We start from the raw sequence: 24,247 nt of genomic DNA on the forward strand, positions 1-24,247 counted from the left end.
TCAATCATCAGGGTTATGGAGGAGTGAAAATTTATCTTGTTGGCTATACTGCGTTAAGTATCAATTTCAAGGGCAGAGAAACTGTTGGGAAGATCTACATGGGAAAGAGGGGTGTTATTTGGTTAGGCTGGAGACATCAGAGAGATTTAGGTATCTCTCTTAATCGCAATTCCCCAGATCAAGTGCTTGTGAGTGACAACCTGAGCAATGATTGTGCTTTGAGAGTGATGAATTCAGTAACATGTCTCAGAAGGAATTGGGGTCGTAAAAAAACTTTAAACACAGGATAATTCTAAAAAAAAATGCAAAGCCTGGGTTACACAAGGTGAGGAAAGTACCAAATCGTATGATGCAACCCCTGTGGGATAAATTGAGCAGATTGTTACACTTGGGGGTTATAGGCAAGACTGTTGCATCGGAGTGGTTTGCTCCTGTATTTCTTGCCGCTAAAGACAAAGGCACAAAGATTAGGATGTGTGTAGACCTCAGCGATCTTAACCAACGTATATGGGTAGATAGACAGCCATTACCCAAAACACCAGATGCGTTATCTATGTTGAATGAAGCTAATGTCTTTAGTGTTATGAATCTCTCAAATGCCTATCACTAAATGTTGCTTCATGAAGATTTCAGTCTTCTTTTTCACCCTGGTGGGGCTTTCAGATTTACAAGGATACCTTTTGGACGAGGCTCAGCAGCAGCATGTTTCCAGAGGATGATGAAAATAGTACTTAATGGAATGAAGTCTGTCATGTTTTTTTATAAGATGAAGTCTTGGTCTATGGTAAGGATAAAGAAACCCAAGACATCACTTTGAAGCAAGCTCTGACCAGATTGAGGGACAATGGTCTCCCAGTAAAAAGGGGGGAACTGTAAATTTTGAGTGCATTCAGTCTCATTTTTGGGCCGTACTGTGTCTGATTATGGGATTCGTCCCAAGCTAGAGATTACTGATTCCATTGTATTGGCACATTCAGCAGTGAACAACGACCAAGTGAGGACCTTCCTTGGGCTGGCTGCGTACTATTGAAGGTTTGTTCCCAACCTTACTAGTCTTGTACAGCTAACCAGGTTACGCTTACAGAAGAGTGCGAATTTAATACGTTCAATGAATAGTAAAAAAATTGAAGATAGACAAGATGCCGACATTAGGGTATTTTGATGTGAGCAGGAAGACCCTGCTCACAACTGATGCCACCATGAGAGGTATCAGAGCGGTCTTTTCGGAAGTAGTGGATGGTGAGGAAAAGCCCATTGCTTTTACTTTGCGGTCACTGAGGGGAGTGGAAGAGAGGTACTCTGTGATTGAGTGGGAAGCTTTGGCACGTAAGTGGATAATTCACCATTTCCAGTTTTTCCTGTGGGCTTTATCATTTGTTTTGAGGATTGACAATAGGCCTCAAAATCACATTGTGTCTTGCAGGAATACTCATGGTACCACTTCATAAAAAGGTGGTTTGGGAGCTTGTTGGAGTAGAATTATCATGTGGAGTATTTACCAGGAGTGACAAATCTTTCAGCTAACTGTTTATGTTGCCTTTCTCCTCTGGAAGAGCCATTACCCTTAGATGCAGAGCTACCTGTGTTGTGGATTAAGGAATCAGCTTTAACTAAGGAGGAATCTGAGATACCTAAGGCTGTTGTGTGGAGAGAGGTATATGACTTTGTTGTCAAGGGTTGGCCTGGGTGGACAGCAGTACCTGCTGATATGAGGGGGTTCTGGAGTGTCAGGGATGAGTTGAGCAACGTATATGGTATGTCTTGTCATGGCAAAAGGTTGGTTCCTCCTGTCAGGCTGTGGAGTAAGATTATAAATCTTGCACACGAAGGACATATATACAGAAGCTTGATTAAAGCAAGAGCCAGAAAAAGTTACTGGTGACCTGGTCTTGACAGACAGGTTGAAGTGGTTGTGAAGGACGGATTGCAGTGTGCAGGTGGAGGGGGTGAGGGGAGGTGTGTTGTGGCCTCTGCCTTTAACCTGAATGTTGACTGACAGTTCTATTGGATGTCTTGGTAACAAGGGAATCTTTCTAGGGGGTAAGGTACTGGGGCTAACATATCAAGAGGAGGCTGTTGTTGGTGTGGTTATGCCCTGTTGTTTTGCACCTATAAACTTTGGACATCACTCGGATGTCTGGCGTGTCTTCATTATAAGAGTGTTACACAAGCGCAGTGATCGACTGTCAGAACGTTGGGCACAAAAAAGAATTCTCAGGCATTAGGTGGTCTTTTGAGGATTTTAGGTGAGGTAAAGGTGAAAAAGGGTAGAGCAGCCTGACTAGCTGAAAGGCATGTATTTTATATTTATTTATTTATTAGAGATATTCCTATGAGGGCAGTGAAGTGCAGTATATGTAGCATTATGCAGACATTAACAGGAAAGTGGAGACGGCAATTGAGAGCCATAAGGGGAGGTGAAAGTAGCTATTGCATCACTGGTGACACAGGAAGAGACACAGTCACCTGCAAAAATATCCATCGAAGTGTCTGACTCGGGTGTAATTTCAAAACAGAACATCCACCCTGACCTCGCCAAATCTGGTACAGAGTCAAAAAGTGGGGTGTGTATTTTAAGCTCAGCTTGCAGGAGTGTTACAACATCTGTAGCACAAATCTGACTTCCCAGTAGAACAGCATTAGAAAAACTACCTTTCTCGCCTTTATGAACGACTTTCCCATGACTCATTGTGTCTACCTTAATTTGATTTTTTTTTTTTAAAAACATACCAAGGGGAACTTACTTTGTGTGAAGCCAGGTTACCCAAGAGTCTGGAATGAAAGGTGTTATACACTAGACCATGGTTAATAACCAGAGATAATAGACAACAGCCCTCCACCCGTGTCAGCATGGTAATGCTCCGAAAACCATGAAAATCAAAGTTAAGCATATTGTCCCAAGAGAAAATCAAAATCATGCAGATCAGCCTCATCAGCAGGAGGGTGTCTCATTAAATGTCCCCCAAAAACAGTCACAGTGCTAGAAAAAGTTCCACAAAATCTAGCAATTCTATTAACTTTTCAAGAATTACCCATATAAAAACAGTCCAACCCAGCATCATCATTTTGCAGTAAGACATCAGATTCACTTCAAACAGCAATACGATTCTACACATTCAAAGAGAAAGCTGGTGCTGTGTTAACCGTACGGCTTCATCAAACCATATCCCATTGCCCAATACCCTAGGAAGAAGCCCTGAACTAAGACAGCAAACACCGATGGAAGGTAACCCTACTGTCATTTCCTCTCCCTTGCATTGAACTTCTGACCTGCCATCATTGTAGGAGGATTGGTTAACATCAAATTTATCCCAACAAGTGTTGTAGTGAATCCTAGTTTGTTTTAGCGGGATAACAGGAGTTAGCTTAGCCGTAGGCTTGTAAACTCGTGCCCCCGTCACCCAGTGACTTTTAACCTACTTAGCTTGCTCTGTCATAGTCCATTTAATTATTTATTTCCTTTAAAATGGCGGCCTTGTTTATAGTTAGGCCACTTGTTATGGGTTCTATTATCAGTGTCATTGCGCCAAGGCGTCAAGATCAAGCACGAAAGACAAACATACAGTAGGCATTCACACTTAGGGATTTTCCCTCTCTATACTTTCGAGGGATTGTTGATATTAATTGCCGTCCCAAGCATGCCTGTTATCTATTGTTATGAATAACACTTATGTCAGGGGACCTTGTAGATCTGTATAAATACAACACACTTTTAGACAGATAATCAGAGGGATTCCGACCAGAGGGCATCGCCACCATCGCTGATACCGATGCTGCAGTCATCTTGACACTGATCCAGTCTTCGTGTCCTGCGGAGTCTGAGATAGAGACCTCATTCCAAGGTAACAAGGGTTGGGGGCTCCTCTCATGGACACGGTTTTGGCAGATTAGGTTTAACGAACCCAGCTCTTCCTTTTTAGGTAGGAGGTTAGACCTACTCTCCTTAGGGTATTAGGGCTTATTCCATCTTTTACATATACATATATTTCTTTCATATATTGCATAATGGTGGGGGTCTTTATAACAATGACTCTCCTCTTTACAATACTGTTGCTTGGTATATTCATTATCCTAATCATTGCAGTTCATGCAACTTATCACAAATTGCAGTTATGTTGAATAAAAACTATTATAACTTTACTGCATCTGTGTTATTGCCTTTGTTTGTATGAGACATAATAAATCTGTGAGAAAAGGGTAATTTTCGTTTAACCACGACAACCCTGAGATATTGTATTTTGAGTCCATGCGTAAGCGACTGCTACAAATCACCTTTTACTATTGTGTTTTTGGTGAGGTACTGCTAGTAAGCCGGTAAGGTTTGGAAAACAGTTACAAATAGTTGTAGGAAGAGTCTTAGTCACCTACAAACGAAAGTACTGTCATCCTGAGACCAGCAGTCTTGCTCAGAGCAAGAGTCCAAACTACGACATGGCGCCACCAACGATGGTGTTTAGGCACTAATTTACGGATACCCTGACTATCACTGTCTCACAGACAACAGGTACCCTCAGTACCATTATACGGAGACGTCCGTGGTCTTTGGGAGAATCCTCCTCAGCCAAACAGGTAACACCTGCTTAGGCTGTAGGTTGTTCGAGCTCGAACTCACAAAAGGAAAAACTTCCCCTATTTTGGTGTTCCGTTTCTCTAAAACAAATATGGCCAATACCATACACATTCCTGCAAATGCTAGAAATGCACTTACACAACATTTAATAGCGCATGGCCTTACGGCAGAGGGCGGGGATGTTACTCTGATTGTAGAAGCGAGTGAAGCCTACCAAACAGAAACATTTTACTGTTGGGTTGCTTTTCCTGAGGCTGACCAACGGACGCACACATTTCACACATATGACATTGCGGACGTGCCCGTAAGATACGAAGCATACCAGTATCATGAAATATCGCTCACATATCAAGAGCACCAGAACTGGTTTGAAGGCGCCCTACCACATGTACTAAGACGGGTGAGGCTAGGACCTTTAAGTAATGAAGGACGTACATGTCCTATGTTTGCCACATATACACCTCACCCAGGCATCCTGAATATGCCGATCGCAGATTTGCGAATATTATATAATGAATTAGTGGCATTTTATAGACGAGTGGTTCAGTTCGTGATGCGAACATTGAATACTACCCCAGCGCGTCCAGCACCGCCAGTAGCTGGTGGATATCAATTAGCTACCGGGATTAATCCACAAACAGTGCATACCATTATGGGTAAAGTGCCCTCGGAACGGGAAAAAATACCGTTCTGGATTGCCCAGAAAACAAATCAGCTGGAAGCTGTGTTCCCCCATACGGGGCCGCAGGACAAACATAGATTGCTCACTATGTGCTTGCCGTTTGGGATGGTTCCCTCGGTGGATGAATGTGCCACATGGGGTACAGTCTTCGCTGCCGTTTATACTACCACACATGGTACCCCTACACTTGCCAATTTACCGGAAGTGTTAAAACAAATACAAAATGAACATGGGGCCGCACCGGCCCTGGATCTGGGGATGAAATTGATGCGTAACTTTGAGGCCGTCTCTTCGATATTACTAAGTAATATTAAAGGGGAAGCGGTGGCACTGGCAATACGCCAGCGTCTCCGGGAAACTCCAAATATGGAACAAGAGAGACAGCTGCCGAGAATAATATCCGATACCTATACTAGTATAGGACGGGATGGTTTGGGAGCCAAACCTAGAAAATTGGAATTACCAAATACCACCCATAAGGAAGGTACGAAGCTGGCACAAGAGGGCTCTAAGAAGCGCTGGGAAAAACAAAAAGATTTCAAGGATAGGAGAAACAAAAGAGCTGATTCTCCTCATCCGGAGTACTCCGAAAGGAGATATAATCTCAGAAATAGGGATAACATTAGAACTCCAGACAGATATACTGATTCACGTCCTTCTCGTTCCTTTCAGGACGCACCGGATAGATGTAGCGAGAGAGGGGGCCGTCAAGATCGACGTCCGGAATACGTGAAAGAAAAGAAAGACTCGCCACAGTCTACTGTTAAAAAAAGAAGAAAAGACTCCTCAACAAAAGCCACAATTTAAAAAGAAAAAAGTGGCTGCACTGACCATTAAAAATGCCGGTAGTATTGAGAACACTGTTGAGGAACAAGAGATGGGCAGTGACTCTGTTGGACAGCGCGGCAGAGGTCACGATATGTCGCCAGAGTCTGAAAGATCATCTGGATGCGACAGCAACTAGCGATTACATCGCAGTTGAAACGGCGGATGGCCGCGTACTCCCACCCGATCGGGTTTTTGATTTAACAATTCAGATAGAGGGAGACGTGGAACGCATTATTAGTGTAATATTTTGGGATGAACTTACTAGTGATATCCTGTTGGCCGAGAGAGACTGGCCACCTGAACATGTCCGCATGCTCCTACATGGGGAAGATGTCATTTTGCCTTCTTTCTCCGATCTTGTTCCGGAGGCAGACAAACAAGCCTATGCTGCTGAATGGGCTTTAGCACAGGCACCTGCATTATACCGTAATCATGTAGGATGGGACAAGAACTCTCCTTGTCATGTTATTCCCGTTCGGTCTACACCACACCCGCAGCCACAATACCCTGTTAAACATGAAGCAAAAGCTCCAGTGACGGAGATACTGTCACAACTTGAATACCAGGGAGTAATTGAGCCCTGTACATCGGCACTGAATAATCCGCTATTTCCCGTTGCGAAACCTGATCATTCATATAGAATAGTGGTTGATTATAGGCACTTGAATAGTCATGCACGCACTTATGCTATACAAAATTCACACAGCACAGTGCTAATTAATAATTTGGTGCGTAAAAAATACAAAACTACATTGGATATATCTAATGGTTTTTTCTGCCAGAATTTAGCACATGAAAGTAGAGACCTAAGTGTATTTTCCTATGGTTCTCAGAAACGCTTTTGTCGTTTACCACAAGGCTATTAAAACAGCCCAGGACTGTTTTCGGCCCGTGTCACATCAATCTTACAGGAGCTTGATTCCGAGGCATTATCATATGTGGATGATATCTATCTCACTGATGACACCCTTGACATTCATCTTGCCAGGGTCGATCGGATAATTTTGGGATTTGCCGCCTTCGGATATAAATTTAATTTTAAGAAAAGCAAGATAGCCTTTCTTAGTGTATTGTTCCTAGGATATGAACTATCAAATGAGGGGAAGAGCCTGGTCCCGCACTTCCTAGAGAAGTGTGCTCAGCTACAGCCTCCGAACACGCTTAAGAAATTGCAGTCATTACTGGGTTTCTTTAATTTTGGCAGAACATATATTCCAGATTATGCTGAACGCGTAAAGCCACTATATGACTTAATTCAGCCCAATTATTCTAGCAGGCGATGGACAACTGAACACACACACATCCTAAGGGACATACAACGAGACATGCTAGAAGCTAGACACTTGTACACACCGGACAATAAAACGAATTTGGTCATCAGAATAATAGCTTGTGCCCTAGGATTTACTATGTCACCTTTAATGAGGGTGACACGGTGCCAATAGCATACAAATCACATTTGTACTCCAATGCAGAGAAACGTTTTGCTCCTACTGAAAAAATTCTGATGGCAGTTCAGATTGCCGTCATAAATGAGAGACTGCTTGCCCAGGGGAAACGCATTGTTGTTGTCTCCCCGGTTCCGGCCTTAGAGGCTGTCACTAAAGCGAGCGTTCCTAACGCTAAGGCATTGCATCCACGCTGGATTCAATGGGCAACATCTCTGACCGCCACTGATGTTGATTATGTGTTTGACCCAAGACTTCAGACACAAGAATTTCTCCAGTATGAACAGGAGTACCCCGCTCCCTTACACATATTGCCAATAGACAGTTATGATACCATCATTTACACTGACGGATCGGCACAACCGGCTGTGGGTACTAAACATCAATACTCGGCAGCTTGCGCAGCCGTGTGCGGAGTAATGGAAGACGGAGTTTTTCATCCTCATAAAACGTACACTCAGACCTTAGGGGACTGCACAGCCCAGTTGGCCGAGCTTAAGGCTCTTCTTCTAGCGCTCGAACATTCGGAGCCAGGAACACAGACTTTGATCGTCTCTGATTCGTATTACTGCGTCCAGTCATTCAATGAATATCTCAATCATTGGATACTGAACGGGTTTAGAGATTCTAAAGGGAACACCATTAAACACAAAATATTGTGGGGAAGGGTGGCTGATCTTAAGGATAAGCTGCCATGTGTCCATGTAGTTCATACATTGGGGCACCAACGTGTAGGAATACATGTTGCCGGCAATACATTGGCTGACGAAGCAGCCAAAGCTTCAGTAGCTACGGCTTCTGTGGCTGCAGTGACTCGTTCTCGGACGAGGTTGGATAATGAAATACTGATTGCCGTTAAAGCCTCGGCTGCAGGCAAGCCCCTTCCGAAAGGATACCCTACGAACTATACATATCATATCAGTGCACAGAATGTTGCTTTTGCAACAATTCCTGATGTTGGTGATCGAGTGATCCCAAATGATGATCAAAGATTGGAACTGATTACAGCTGCACATGAAGGTGTCGCTTCTGCACACGCAGGTATACAGGCCACTATCACCATTCTACAACAACGGTACTGGTGGCCTGGTCTATGCAGAAGGACTAAACAGTATGTCCTTTGCTGTGACATTTGTCAGCAGATTAAGGGCTCGAATATCAGACACCCTCCGCAGACATCTCTCTTAGTGTCAGACAAACCACTCCATTGTGTGTACCTGGACCATTGTGGTCCTTTGCAACCTGATGGTGCATACAAATACATTTTAGTGGCTGTAGATTCCTGTGGGTATGGCCACAGCGGTCGGCTGACGCCCGGACTGTTATAAAAGATTTGCTGATCTTTATCGGTACATATGCGGTTGCAGCATTCCATTCGGACCAGGGCCCTGCATTTGCCTCTAAGGCTTTCAGGGACACCATGAGGACGATGGGTGTTGAACTCCATTACTCCTCACCATACCATCCCGAGGGAAATTCGGTCGTGGAGAGGCGGAATCGTGATCTAAAGCAGTCCTTAACAGCTCGAGTATTAGGTTCAGGCCGCAGTTGGTTACATCACCTATATGGGGTCCAGAGAGCACTGAATAATCTGCCAAGACGGTCCTTGAGGGGAAAGTCTCCATATGAGGTTCTCTTTGGGACAACTATGTATGTTCCTGATCTTGATGCCCCTGGTATGGTGGCAGCAGAAACACCATTTGACATAAAAGAACGTCTTGCTGTTTTACAGGAGCTTCAACAATTCTGTGATGATAAATCAACTGCAAGCGCTGCCACCTTGGGAATAAGGGATTTGGCGAAAACTTCAACTGGCTGGATTCCTAACGTTGGGGATCTGGTTCGTGAGAAGATCGCTGTGAGAAAAGAGTTTGGTCCAGCATACAGAGCACCTGTACCGGTCTTGGGGATAAAAGGCACCAGAACTGTCATCCTTCCGCCATTGTCTGGTTCCAAATCAAACAGATTCATCTCCATTGATGACATCAAATTACACCATGTGGCCGATTCTTCACAGTAGACCAGGAGGTCCCTTGGGTGGTTCCCGATCCCCTCTCACTACCCAACAGGACATCCCTCTACATAGTAGGATGACCATCGCTACTACTGACTATGCAACTATGTCAGCTGCTGTTCCAGACACTTCCTCGACCGTGGGGAGGGCGGAAAATGAACTTTTGTTGGTTCCTGTAACAACTTCGGAGAACACACCGCTACAGGATTTGGCTGTATTTTACACGAACACTTCCACGACTGGTAACGTCATCTATCATGAACCTCCACGAACAGTGGATGGGAATTCGATGAGTCCTGTGTTTGCGGAGACTTCCTCTGGCTATTTTGTGGACGTTGATGATTTTTCTTCAGATTCATCCTCAACTGAGACTGACAAACTTTCCAGAGGTAGCAAGTTCTATCAATGGCTTAAAAAGAACTATTTGATATATCCATGGAACTATCTCTGGTTCTGTTTGACATTTATTGCATTGTTTTTATGGATTGGTTTTGTGACTGTTTTCTTTTTACTAATTAATGGTCACTATATTGCTGATCGCTCCTCAGTGGAGCCTGTTGATGTAATTTTAACACTGCATCATTCATCACATAAGGTCCGACGTGATTTGTCCCCTGTCAATATTACAGCTATTCCAATTTCTGATGGGATTATTTGGGACAAAGTTCCGTTCGATATATACGGGCCTACAGAGATAATTCAAATACCATACGTGTTCAAAATTTCTATGTCTGATGTTATTACACCTAATGTTGTCTCTGATGATTGGGATGTCCAAACAGTGGATTCCATGCTAACTGAAATGAAGGACTACTCCGCTTTTGGAAGTGATGATGTATATGATTTTACAATGAATTATGGTGAAATGTTCTGCTATAATAATTGGGGACATCACTACCTGCACCGTGCAACTAGATATAGGCCTCTTTTTAACTACACACAATGGGAACATTGTTCAACACCACGGGTGGGGAGTCCAGAGTATTACAGTGACAAATTCACATACTTTTCTGGGCATGATACAACGAAAGCTGAATCTTATTATTTTAAATTACCCACGACACACATTAGAAAATTGTTGCTAACAGATACAAAACTGATTTATTCAGATCCCTTTGTTTCCCGACTTTCGATTGAGGGTTATGAATATTGGAAGAACACTATCGATTTGAAGAGTGTTTGGGGGACGCAAGATTGGCAGATACAGGGTAGGGAGGCTTTGTTTCGAGCTTGCTTAATTCCTGTGCAAATGATTTTTTTAAATGACACTGTTGAGCAGACATCATGTCTGGGATTAGCTAAAATAAAGGATCTAAACACGCCCAGTATCCCTACACCGACAAAATTTAAAGATTGGCAACACTTTCTAAATGTTTCTGAGGAAAGGCTAGATGCATTGGTTAAGGCTGGTGACTATAATTCTTCACTTTCCAGTCCCGGGGGATGGTTGGTATGGCCCACCGATACTGATGAGTGTCAAAGGCGTTTTTTGAACTCTTCAGGGTTTTTTTCCATTCATAGACCAGACCCTCGCTTTTTGTCAGGTCAGCATGCTGGTATAATTACAACATACAGTGTGGGCAAGCTGTGCCAACAATGGGTACAAACGAACACCTTAACAGCGGTGAAACAACACCTGAATACTCTTTCTGACAGTATAGACCTACAAGATTTCCTATTAGGTCCTAGAAAACAACGCTCGAAACGTTTTTTATATGCAATGTATAATGAAATTTTGAAACTTTCTCAAATTGAGGCTGCTGCACGTTTACGGCAACTTGATAAAGAGAATTTGGAAAACACATTGGCTGTTGTCGACAATGGCATGAACACGCTATCCAACAGGATTTATTCCCTGTCGAATATAGTGTCATCTGCTATGGATATCACTCAGACTGATTTGCCTCGGTTATATCATGGGCAAACACAGCTGCGTTCCATCATGCAGCTGAGTTGGGCATTGCAGACGCTGAAAAGTAGCCACATTCCATGGAAATACCTTAATGGGAGTGAACTATTCGCTGCTTTTAATTTTTCCAGGGAACAAGTGACAATGGCTAAAAGAGAGGCTCGTTTCACCTTGCTTCAAGTAGAAAAATTAGATAAGTTGCCCTTCACGGTAGCAGAGAGTCCTTCAACTATCTGGCTCTTACACGGTATTATTAATTTACAGTTTTCAACGTTTCGTTTCTCAAGCTGCCTGAAACATCTTGCAGTGGGACGATATGAACGGCTGGGAGATAGCTTTATTAAGGAAGAGTGGGAGTTGCCCTTTGAGTATCTATGTCTGAACGGCGAACAAGAGGTCTTTCTTAGCGGAAGTGAATGCGAGACTACTGTTCGTCATTCCATGATATGCAAACAGGTGTCTCTTCACGGTCTTTGCAATGCGGGGGTCGCGAATTTGGCCTGTTTTCTGAAGGGTACTCCCGTCCCCTTGATTCGTTCAGTGTTTCATGTTCTTTCTAATGGGAGTTATGTTCTTCTGAGCGATGACAGCTGTTGCGGCTGTCGACCTGGAATTGCCTACGCAATCTCAGTCACGAAGGTCGTTACGTGTTGTGGCCATGTTTTGTTTCCCCCCACACGAGAGATACAAGTATCTGAAATGTGGCCCCACATTGATACTATTAATGTGAACTATGACAAGTTGAGTAGACTGAAGGCGCTATTGTTTCAAAAACAGGTCGCCTTGACATCCGCAAAAGAGACGTATGCTCTCCAGGTTCCGAGATCATCAGCCGAGATACAATCCCTTTTAAATACCGATTTCCCCATACACTTTGGAGAGTTGGTATCGAGAATATTCAATGCTTCAAGCACCACTGGGATTGTTCATTTCTTTAAGGCTGTCGGGTCTGGTTTCGTGTCCATCTTCCAGACTGTCTTCGGAGTCATCCCATCAGCCATCCATTCTCTCTTTTCCAGTGTGTTTGGTGGCTTTCCAATTATTTTGGCTTTAATTGGCGGACTACTACTGCTATTTTTTCTGATTCGCGGTGGTTGTTTTTTTCCAGCGACACAGAGCAATGGAGCCGCTCCCGTCAACCCCGCTGTGCCGTGAACGCATGGTTCGGATCTTCGGTACACCTTTGCTGGTGGAACTAGAGTTTGACTGGTCATTGTCATTCCGGCCTCTACTCTGGTGTGTACAACGGGTGTTCCGCTGCATATGGTGTCTCTTTGAACATCTGCCTATGGTCTGTCTTGCTGTTGCACCAACATCTCCTGTGGACCACGAACTGCTGATGTCGCCGATGAGGGTTCATACACGGTCATGCCCCTTGAGACTGAGGTTGCTCCGCGAGGCCACCTATGAGCCTTCTGTTATACAAACTAACATGGATGAGGACGCTGCAGCGAGTGTTGATACACCGATGAATATGGCTCACTTCTGCTCTGTGGATCCGTTTGTCCGTCCAGCTCTCAATTTCACTTCAGACGATGTTGACTCATTTTTAAGATCCTTGAATGGTGACTTCGATGACATTCTTCAAGATCCTGCATACAGCACATAATTTGGTGAATTCGCTTGCCAGTTCCCGGTTCTAAAAACTAGCAATTTAACTGAAAGTTTGCGATACTTGTCATGGTTGATATTAACATCTCTGAATGTTTTTTTTTTTAAACGTATTTTAACACACAGCATTTATTTTTGTCATTACGTACATTTTTTTAGCTTGAGTTTTTATTTTCGTTTTTCAGCTTTTTTAGCGCTTGGGTTTCCTTACCTTCATCATACCTGTTACGGCAATGGGGAGGGTGTAGTGAATCCTAGTTTGTTTTAGCGGGATAACAGGAGTTAGCTTAGCCGTAGGCTTGTAAACTCGTGCCCCCGTCACCCAGTGACTTTTAACCTACTTAGCTTGCTCTGTCATAGTCCATTTAATTATTTATTTCCTTTAAAATGGCGGCCTTGTTTATAGTTAGGCCACTTGTTATGGGTTCTATTATCAGTGTCATTGCGCCAAGGCGTCAAGATCAAGCACGAAAGACAAACATACAGTAGGCATTCACACTTAGGGATTTTCCCTCTCTATACTTTCGAGGGATTGTTGATATTAATTGCCGTCCCAAGCATGCCTGTTATCTATTGTTATGAATAACACTTATGTCAGGGGACCTTGTAGATCTGTATAAATACAACACACTTTTAGACAGATAATCAGAGGGATTCCGACCAGAGGGCATCGCCACCATCGCTGATACCGATGCTGCAGTCATCTTGACACTGATCCAGTCTTCGTGTCCCTGCGGAGTCTGAGATAGAGACCTCATTCCAAGGTAACGAGGGTTGGGGGCTCCTCTCATGGACACGGTTTTGGCAGATTAGGTTTAACGAACCCAGCTCTTCCTTTTTAGGTAGGAGGTTAGACCTACTCTCCTTAGGGTATTAGGGCTTATTCCATCTTTTACATATACATATATTTCTTTCATATATTGCATAATGGTGGGGGTTTTTATAACAATGACTCTCCTCTTTACAATACTGTTGCTTGGTATATTCATTATCCTAATCATTGCAGTTCATGCAACTTATCACAAATTGCAGTTATGTTGAATAAAAACTATTATAACTTTACTGCATCTGTGTTATTGCCTTTGTTTGTATGAGACATTATAAATCTGTGAGAAAAGGGTAATTTCCGTTTAACCACGACAACCCTGAGATATTGTATTAAGAGTCCATGCGTAAGCGACTGCTACAAATCACCTTTTACTATTGTGTTTTTGGTGAGGTACTGCTAGTAAGCCGGTAAGGTTTGGACAACAGTTACAAATAGTTGTAGGAAGAGACTTAGTCACCTACAAACGAAAGTACTGTCATCCTGAGACCAGCAGTCTTGCTCAGAGCAAGAGTTCAAACTACGACAGTGTTATACATGGCTCCTAAAGACATAATTTTCAGTACTAGTACATCAAGCGGCAACAAAGAGTGCAAGACTCCATCAAGCACAACTTACCCCCTCTGATGCTATGCAGATGGCAGCCAATGTACTACTGTATTGTAGAGCAATAATAAAATATTTTAAATCACATGGAAACTTGAAAAGATGTGTATTGTTTGTTGTTTACACTGTTCCTCACGAACAATCCAACACAGCACAGAGATCCAACACTGCTCAGATGTCATAATCTGATATCACTACACTTACCAGCGAGATACTTCACACATATACACACACAAAACACCACAACAGAGAAAACACACCAAATATATCCAACTCTGAAACACCCTGACTTCTAAACAATGCAGAGTAGTCCTGATCTTGGGGAGGAAGGAAGGACTACTCCTTCTCGAGAAACGGCTCACAGAAACATTCTGTCACCCCCAAAGCCAAAGTAAACTCAGTGAAGCCAAGATACTGTCGTACAAAACTGAAATGTCTATTGTCTTACCACACTAGCAAACTCCCTTCTAAATCAGCCGCTAATCAACTTATTACATACAGACACGGCCATGAGAAAGGAGAACTACCACAGTATTATTATAATATTGATACTTCCCTTGTGAAAATGATGGTCGACCATCCTTTTAGTACCAATCTTATTGCCCTATACAGACATACTGGCACTTTTATTTTAACATTTATATCACAAATGCCATCAGACATCTGAATATTGCACGATGGTCCTTTTGTTACACCGATCCTGTTTTAGAAGCAAAGTTTGTGTAACCTACTTCAGTGAGGCTTTTAACAATTACTATGTAGGGTTGTTTACCTTCTATTTAAGAATCTTTTCTGTAGAACAACAGATCGATAAGCATTCAACAGAGAGCTATTAAGAGACCACTCTAAATTGTCATTAACAAATGCAGAGACATTGCCATTCTCTCCGATATATTTAAACCCTAGTAGAAGATCGACTACCAAACTATCTTCGTCCAGAAAGTAAAGTGGTGCATATTCCAGCTCGCATTATGGCCCCAGGCACCCTTGCTATACGCTGTTCAACACCCCAAGAGTGCAGTTTGGTTTTCAAGTCAGCCTGGAACTGAAACTGCATACGAAAATCCGGAATGATGTCTGATGTTGCAGATGACAAAAAAATGCCCCTTGATACTACTCAACCTAACACTCTCCAACATGGATCATCACAATATAATGCACAAGCTCCTCTATAAAAATGTTGAAGAGGTAGACTCAGCTCGGCAAAAGGAAGCACCTTTTTAGTCAACACTTAGCCGCAACTCATGCTTCCATGAGAAAAAAACAAAACAACACCATTGTGTTGAACAATGCCTAAAGTGCGTCCAAGCATGGAAAGTCATAATCTTCTGTAAATTCAATGTCTTCCAAGTAGGATGATGCACCTCAACTTCCAAAATAACTGAAACATCACCAGGACAGATTATAACCACTGAACTCAAACTACTAGAAACACACTCAAATACAGTACCCAGTCTCACTGCCTTTATCTTAATCTAAACTGTTGTGATAATACCCACAAGTCTCTGCTCTGGGAAAAAAGCCTGCAGCCTAGGTAAGCTTTTCAACTGTGAACTAACCTTTAAACTCCAAATAAATGTCTTTTAAAAATGGTGTGAATTATTTATGCTGGATCGGAGAGATCCTAACTCTCTTAGATAACTGACTTAACATACACAGGGCCAATCGCTGAAATATCTGGCTAACAAACTGGTCCCCTATTTTATTTTCCTAACAGATACCCAAGGTCTGCAAAATACAAAACTTACTGATAATCTGGAAGGGTATTACAAAACATTCAGAGGAAACACTTCATGAACCAGGGCTATCTCCGTGGAGCTATCTACCACTGACTCAAATATCAAAATCTGCTTTAAAATCAAAAGTAACTAAAACTCCATCTCTTCAATCTAGGCTTTGTGGTAGACTCATTCTCCTGCTAAAACTTTCTCCTCTGACCTTATCTACTGATGATTATACAAGCAGACTATCATTAGATTTCTTTCCCTCCCCAGACTCTCGTTGCCTACACTTCCTAATAAGCATGATAGTAAAATGCACCCTCAATCCTTAGCAGAACTTTCTTGTCCAAATCTAAACATGTTTTAAAATTCATAAAATGTTGTTTATGCACTTGATGTTTAGGGTCCTTTCTTGTTGACTGCATACTGCCTATACAGTAGAAACAGATGTAAATACAAACAGGAACACCTACATCATGTCTACTATTTACTATGTATTATACACCTAATGTTTTATATGCGATGTACAAATGCATCACTTTAACACCAAGTGGGATAAAGTACAATTCCCACAAAGCAAAAACCTGGTCTATCCCTCAAATGTGTAAAACTGCCTAACGGCCTTAAGTTACGTACACTCGGACTCTGACTCTTTTCTAAGGCCTTTGTACCACTTACGATCATAAATAGTTCATAAATGCCATCAATTCTTATGACATTGCAGACAAATCGACTTAATAGAATGAAGAACCTTGCGCTACCTCCCCTCTGCTTTGTACCATATACAAACTACTCTGAGGCTACTGCAAGGTTATTTGTGGCACTTTACAAAAAATCGACCTAAAAACAAAAAATAATAATACAAAAAAAAATCTTAGTTATCCTAAAAGGTACTTCTTGCACCACATGTCATTTCACAGGTGGTAGCACTGTGATTCTACAGCATGAGTGACCATACCAGATCAAAGCTGTGTTTGATGTACCAACTGAGCACAGAGCAATGGGGCTGGTGTCATAGGAATACCGCTTCATTAAGATTTATGAGACAGGATTTCATTAGTGTCTTCTTGCAAACAACAGTCAATGTAACAATGGAGGCCTACAAGGAACACCAGAGGATTATTAATGTTTCATTTCCATAATGTGCCTATATTTAAATCAATGTTTTTAAAGACACTAATGCATAAATGTCTAAATAAATAATACACTGTCAGAGAGATGTCAGGCTTGGTTACATGAAGCAGTCTAAGAGACAGATACTCGCTTCAACTAATGAAAGCAGCTGCCCCTTTCAGAGAAAGCTGCCCATAAAATACATCATTTCCAACTTCTAAAGTGACACCAAAGCATTGCAACCGCAGGAGATAGCGGTCAAAAACCACCTATATGTTTACTTGTGAGTGGGAAGGATGAAGAACATCCATTTACCATCCCCTCCCCTGGTTGTGCGCAATGGTGATATTGAAATTGTATTTATGGGGTCATTTTTTAGGTTGAGTGTTAGAGTATACCTCTTGTATACTTTTACGTATACTTCTTCTGTGGGCTTCCAGCTATATCATTTGTTAGTTTCAGTGTAATTTAAAATCCTTGCTTGCTATTGGTCAGTCTTGCTTCTTTTGTCCCTCCTTCTGTGAGGGACCGGGGACCAACTACCGTATAATTATGCTTTGTCCTGTTTATCTGGTCTGTAGGGGAATTTATTTTTGTTACTTTGTTTCCTGCTCCTGTCCAGGGAAGCTTCCCTTTTCATTTGCAGATCATTCTTCCTCTGAACTTAGCTGTAAACAAGGCTATAAATCAGGCTGTTATTTTGCTCACATTTGGTCTTTGTAGGCTCTGTGCACCCTCTCTCAGCTGCCTGGCTCCTGCCCTTCCATGGCTTGGATTTTCTTTACCAAGCATATCTGTATGTTTGCTGAGAGCAAGGGCAGAGGATTGCTTGCAATTACTTATAGTCTAGGCACCCAGCTCTACCAGGGCTCCGTAATCCTTAGAGACAGTGCCCACTTCTGCTCCACACTGGAATCCCACTCGCAGCTCCATCAGTGCACCTCAGTTCACACACTCCAAGCCCTCAGCTCTGCCAGTGCCAGGAACCCCATACACGCTGTCTACTAGAGCACCTAGTTCTTGCAGTCAGTACTCTCTACTGCTCCAGTACCAGGACCTCGGGTGCAGCTCCATCAACGCACTGCAGTTCACTCACTCCAAGCCCTCAGACGTGCCAGGAACCCCACACATGCTGTCTGCCAGAGCACCCAGTTCTTCCAGTCAGTATACTCTGCTGTTCCAGTACTGGGACCTCAGGCACAGCTCCATCAGTGCACCACAGGTCACACACTCCAAGCCCTCAGCTGTGCCTGTGCCACGACCCTACACGCTGTCTGCCAGAGCACCTCAATTCTTACAGTCAGTACACACTGCTGTTCCAGTACTGGGATCTCGGGCGCAGCTCCATCAGTACACCTCAGATCACACACACACCAAGCCCCTCAGCTATGCCCGTGCCAGAACACCACACACAACATCTGCCATTCAGTGCACGTCTTCTCAGTACTAAGGCTCACACACACCATTCAGGATTCTTTGCTTCTGTGGTTAAGAGGCAATGCCACTCCCATATTGGTCCCCACTCACAGCTTCATCAGGGCACCTCCTGGGTAACACTCTGTAACACTGGCACGCCGATATTAGGTTCCACACATAGCTCCATTACAATACCTCACTTCGGACCTTGTATGCCTCTTACTATTCCAGTACTGCAGCTCACATACAACTGTCAGTGCATCTCAACCCTAACCTGCAGCACCCCATTATTCAAATACCAGGAATTACCCGCCGCTCAGTTTCTCTTTCCTCAACCGCTGCCTTTTTGTTATTCCAGCACTGGGCCGGGACACAGCTCTGTCTATACCCCAATCCTGATCAGAAGCGCCCCAATATTACTGTATTGGGGTTCACATACAACTCAGCTAATGCACCTCTGGTTGTTCTGCAATGCCCCCTGCTGTTCCACACTCGGACTTCTGTTTGAGGGCATGGGGGAGCCAATTAAATTTATACTTAGCAGCCATCTTTATTTGGGACGGTCTTTTTCACCTATCTCACTGTGTTCTTTCCTTTACTCTGTTTACTCTCAATGTTTTCTTTCTTCCCCCACTTTTTTCTTTCTACCTCTTAAAATCCATGTTAACAATTTTGCTCTCTTTCAACTGTTTATTTCTACACCTCGACTTTTTTTTTTATTCCCCTCTTCCTTTCTTCTTTCAAAATCGCAAAAACATGGTTATTTCTTTCCTTGTTTTGTTCCTCACTTCTCTCCACTAGGCGTTTATTCTTTAACTATTTTTTTTCTCTTCCCTTCCTTTTTTCTTTGTCTTTTTATTAGGTCTTTCCTTTTACTTTTTTTTTTAAAGATCTTTCTTCCTTCCTTTCTTTGGTGTTTTTCTTATCTTTATCTGTCAATTCACATTTTACTATAAACCCCTCTTTTTCCAGTCTGTGTGTGGAAACCACAAGCTACTTGTCGGGACCCGAGGTGTCAAAGTGGCTTTCCCATTCTGTGTCTGTGGGAAAGGCTTCAGTACATACATTCCCTTGTTTTCGCTACTTGTTTTTCTCACCATCTCTCTTTTTCCTTCGCATGTTCATTTTTCTCTTTCTTTTCATACTTTTCATTATTTTTTCCTCTATCTTTCGATCGCTAGCCTCCTTCTCTTTTTTTGTCTCACGTTTGCTCTATTTCTTTTTAGTTGTGTTTTCATGTTCTCATTCTTTCTTTCTCTTCTTTCTTTTATTTTGTTGTAACCCCCTTCTCTGTCTTCCTTTTGTCTGTTGTATTCCTTTTGCTTCCTTTTTCCGCCCCATCTGACTCACCTCACTCAACTCTAATCCCTGCTGTATTTTCCTACTAAAATTGCAGCCAACCATTTTCCTTTCTTATTCCAAGGCCCATGGCACTGTTACTATGCCACTTGTCCTTTACATCTTTACTCACAGCTCCCTTTTTCCTTTCACCCTCCAATCTGTCCCAAATTATATTTTTATTATGGTGTTTTGAGCATTACATTCTAATGCAAAAAGTTTATTTCTGATAGAGGTGTATATGATAATTGTATATGTTTAGATATATGATGATAGAGGAAGAAGACAAAATGGAAGTGCTTTAGATAAATGCTGGGCCCCTGGAATTATATGGCAGGAAAAGATGAAATTATGAGTCAGGGTTGACCAATTTATGTGGCACAAAATGTTTGTTTCACAATGTAATTTTGCATGCACGTGTGAAAATCCATCATAAACAAGCATTGGCAAAGACAAAAGGTCTCACCAATTGGCTTTGCAATGGTTTTAGTCATGGGGCACAGCATCCCAGGTGCTGTTCTCCATGGCTAAAGAATGAAAACATGTGGCCCACAAGGCTGAAGCAACACGCAGGTGGCGCAGAAGCAGTACCAGGGGCAGCATGGAAGCAACACAGGTGGAGCAGCGTGAAAGTATCACCAGGGATCGGAAGCAACACGGAGAGGGCTCGGAATCAACATGGAGGGGGGCACAGAAGCACATGAAGCAACACTGGGGGCTCATAAGCAACACTCCGGGAGTCAAATAGGTGAAAAACAGTAACATGGAGCTGGCTGGGAGAGAGAATATGGCCGAAAAGATAACATGGGTGGGAAAGAGGACACACATGCAGGCAAGAGAGACAGTATTACAGAGCACAGCAGAAGGGAGAGAGGGATGCACGAGGGAAACAATTGGAAACACATGCACCTATATATGGTGCTTACATTTTTTTTTTTTTAATGTAGCGCCTGAAAAAGTGAGCAGTGTAAAGACAAAGAAATGTGCCAACACTCCAGGGGGTAGGGGCAACACAAGAGGACGAAGGAAAGGCTTAACAGCTAACGAATAAGATGGAAACTAAATAGACTGACAATGACGCAAACCAATATGGTAAGCAAAGGGCTAGCTCTAAGCCCACTGTAAGACCAATATGTTTCGCAACAAACTCTTAGGTTAAACCTAAAAAAGCTCCAGTACCTCAGAACGTGCTGCAAGTTCAGGTGGACAATTTCACAGTTCAAGAACTAAAAACCACACAGATGAGATGTGCACAGAGATTTGAACAGGCGTTCAGAAAAAAACACAGTTCTTCGAACCATCTTCCTTTTTGATCAAAATGGAAAGCATCAAAACGCATATCCCCATTAAATGATACTGCACACATTTATTCACAGCACTCACGGGTGTCCAGGGCTAAAGCAACAAACACATAAATGTCAACAATTCCAGGAGGGAAACACAAACACCAAGCTCCAGCAGAGTATATTAAAGCAATACAAGCATGAAAAATATACAATTAGTCAAAATCATAGGATATTCCACATGTATGCATAGAAAAGCTGTTCTGTACTGGAGGGGTGAAAAACAGAGTGCAATACTGTAGTGATATCTGTGTAACCTGTCAAGATCATACGCGAGATTTGCACCAGTCAGTCAATAAAAATAATGCAATCTATGCCATTTGGGCCCTGGAGCAGAGGATGTACACAGCACGCTAAAATCACATGCTGTTGGGGGAATAGCACCTAGATAACAGCTTGGTAACCGTACAGCAGCGCCACAGAGGGAAGCAATAACAGTTGCTAATCATGCAGTACCTCTTGAAACACAATATATGTGTATACATACAACACCCTGAAGCTGCCACGCCATAGATGCATCCTACCTTAAAGGGCAACACACTGCATCTACCAGCAGAGAACTGAAAACATCATGTCCCACCAACACCCTCTGACGGAAGAATCCATCTAGTAACCTAAGCTGGGGGGGGGGGGGGGGGGGGGCAGTGCACCCTACAGCAACAGGAGTATAGGAAACAAAGCTCCCTCCGGTAACATGAGCAGTGAAGGCCCACGGCACAAGTGCTGAAAACACACGCAAGAGAGCAGCATGAGCAAGCAGCACACACATCACCCTGCAGTGAAACCAGATCATCTACCAGCAACAGGCAACGGTTCTGGAAACATGTTAAACGCTAACCAGCTGCTACTACAACACTTTGGTGTGAAGCTGTATATAAAGCAACCCCACTGCACCCCTAGTTCCGGGTAATGCAGTTCTGCTGCACCTCTAGTGCCTACATCTCTGCCAACGGGACCAGAAGCAAGCTGTACTTACTAGCCCATTACTACACCGGGATCCAACAGCGGAATCGGTGGGCAGGGACAAGCGACTGAATGGGGGTGATGCATTCCCCGGGGAGGGACCTCTTCGGCTGCTGGGGGAGGGTGGGTCACTGCAGCTGTCTGCGGGGGAGGGAGTGGGGGGGGGTCACATTAGTCCGGTCCGCATCATACTTTACACAGGTGGAAGGAAGGGGCGGGAAGGAAAGGACCACTGGCCGGTCACATACTCACTGGAGAGGCTTCAGCGGCACGGCGGACCAGCGGTTCCGTCCCTCTTCGTGTTTCACAGCCCAGCTCTCACCAGGCGCGCGCCTGCCTGGGCGGGGCCGCGGACGTCGCGCGCTAGCTGGGGACGACAGAGCGCGCGCCACTCTAACGCACCCGCCGCTCAGCAGTCCCTCAGCGACAGGCTCCTACCGCGAGCGCGAGCCGAGAGGAGAGAGCGGACGGGGAGGCGAGTCCGAACCGAGGGGTGACTGGGCGTGGCGGTGGGCGGAGCCTCCACCCGCGAGAGGCGCGCACCCTGCCCTTTTTCGCACGCTTGTGGTGGTCGACTCGTGGGGTAGAGCGGTGACAATAGCCATTGGGAGGGGACCAGGGGACGAGGACGGGGGATGGGAGCTCCTCTCTGTTTTTGCTTGCTTGTGTTTGTCGCTGGCGGGATATGCGTGCTTGTACTCGCAGCCTCTTCGCCATTCCTATAGAATGTATTTGGATATACTGTAACGGCCAGAATTATCGCATCTTATCTGTGGCCATGGCGAGGTACCATAATGTCGATGACAGAGTTTTTATTTTATTTTAAAGGTTATGAGCTGTCATTATCCCAGGGCTCTGATGTTTTGAATGTTGTTAAATGTGAAATTTTGAACGTCCTAAACATAAAGGAACCTTTTAGAGCAGTGGTGCCCAACCTTTTGACTTCTGTGGACCCCCACTTTACCATTACTGGAACCCGGTGACCCACACTGAATCATAATTAGAATCTGGGGATGCCCCACTGAGTCATTACTGAAAACTGGGGACCTAAGCTGTTGATATTATTTAATTTTCTAAACAGTCGCGGAGCCCCAGGGGTCCCCCGACCACAGGTTGGGAACCACTGTCTTAGAGTGTCTATAGTGCTTTTTATTTTTGTAAGTTTATATAGCTCAAACTCGACCCAAAGGTATTGGAGTGCTTTACATCAGTACCAGTTACGTTACAAAAGAACACATTCATATTTTTGGTAGACATAGGATATTAAGTAATTTGCCCAGAATCATAGTCTGTTGAGCCCTTGCCAAGGCTTGAACCTGGTTCCCCAGCTCCAAAGTAAGTTGCTCTAGCCCATGCCACAACCTCTCCCAATTCAATTAAGAACTGTTGCTCTCTTTACTCTGTTAAGTGAAATGCACTGGACCAGTGCTTCCCAAATATTTTAGAACCATGCCTTTTAGAATGACAAACTTTCGCAACCCACTTAACCTTGATGGATATGAGGCAGATGATTTTTTTAATGTAACTAAACCACGTGGGGTAGTGCACAGTCATTTACAGACAGCACACTTTCCATTGAAATTACCATTACATTTGCACAGATACACAGTTTTACTTATAAATCTGTATTTCACACAAATTATAATGTGTGTAAATGTGGCAAGCACCAATCCCAATGACAAGTTGTGGAGCAATGTAAGATTTATTTCAGGGTGTGGAGTACATGAGCCCATCCACCTTTCTTTCCTCGCCTGTGTCTCTGAAGAACTGTCACAGCCAAACAGAACACTGGCAAGGCATGGTGTGAAATGTGGAACATGCATATAACACCCTCTCCAAGATTAGGTTATGTTCTCTAA

At 43.5% G+C, this 24,247-nt stretch overlaps 1 protein-coding gene across 3 annotated transcripts in view; it reads right to left on the minus strand.

Moving 5' to 3' along the window:
- Nucleotides 1-23,062, minus strand: part of CYRIA (CYFIP related Rac1 interactor A) — a 214,066-nt gene extending 191,004 nt beyond the window's left edge. Inside the window, exon 1 of one of the 3 annotated variants that reach the window (XM_069235965.1) lies at nt 22,641-23,062. The gene's annotated coding sequence lies outside the window, so the exon portion shown is untranslated. Of the gene's footprint in view, nt 1-22,636 lie in introns of all 3 variants that reach the window. The other 2 variants (XM_069235967.1, XM_069235966.1) reach the window with 2 other exon arrangements.
- Nucleotides 23,063-24,247: the final 1,185 nt, after the last annotated feature.

This window comes from Pleurodeles waltl, chromosome 5 (genome assembly GCF_031143425.1).
Source record: "Pleurodeles waltl isolate 20211129_DDA chromosome 5, aPleWal1.hap1.20221129, whole genome shotgun sequence".
Taxonomy (NCBI): domain Eukaryota; kingdom Metazoa; phylum Chordata; class Amphibia; order Caudata; family Salamandridae; genus Pleurodeles; species Pleurodeles waltl.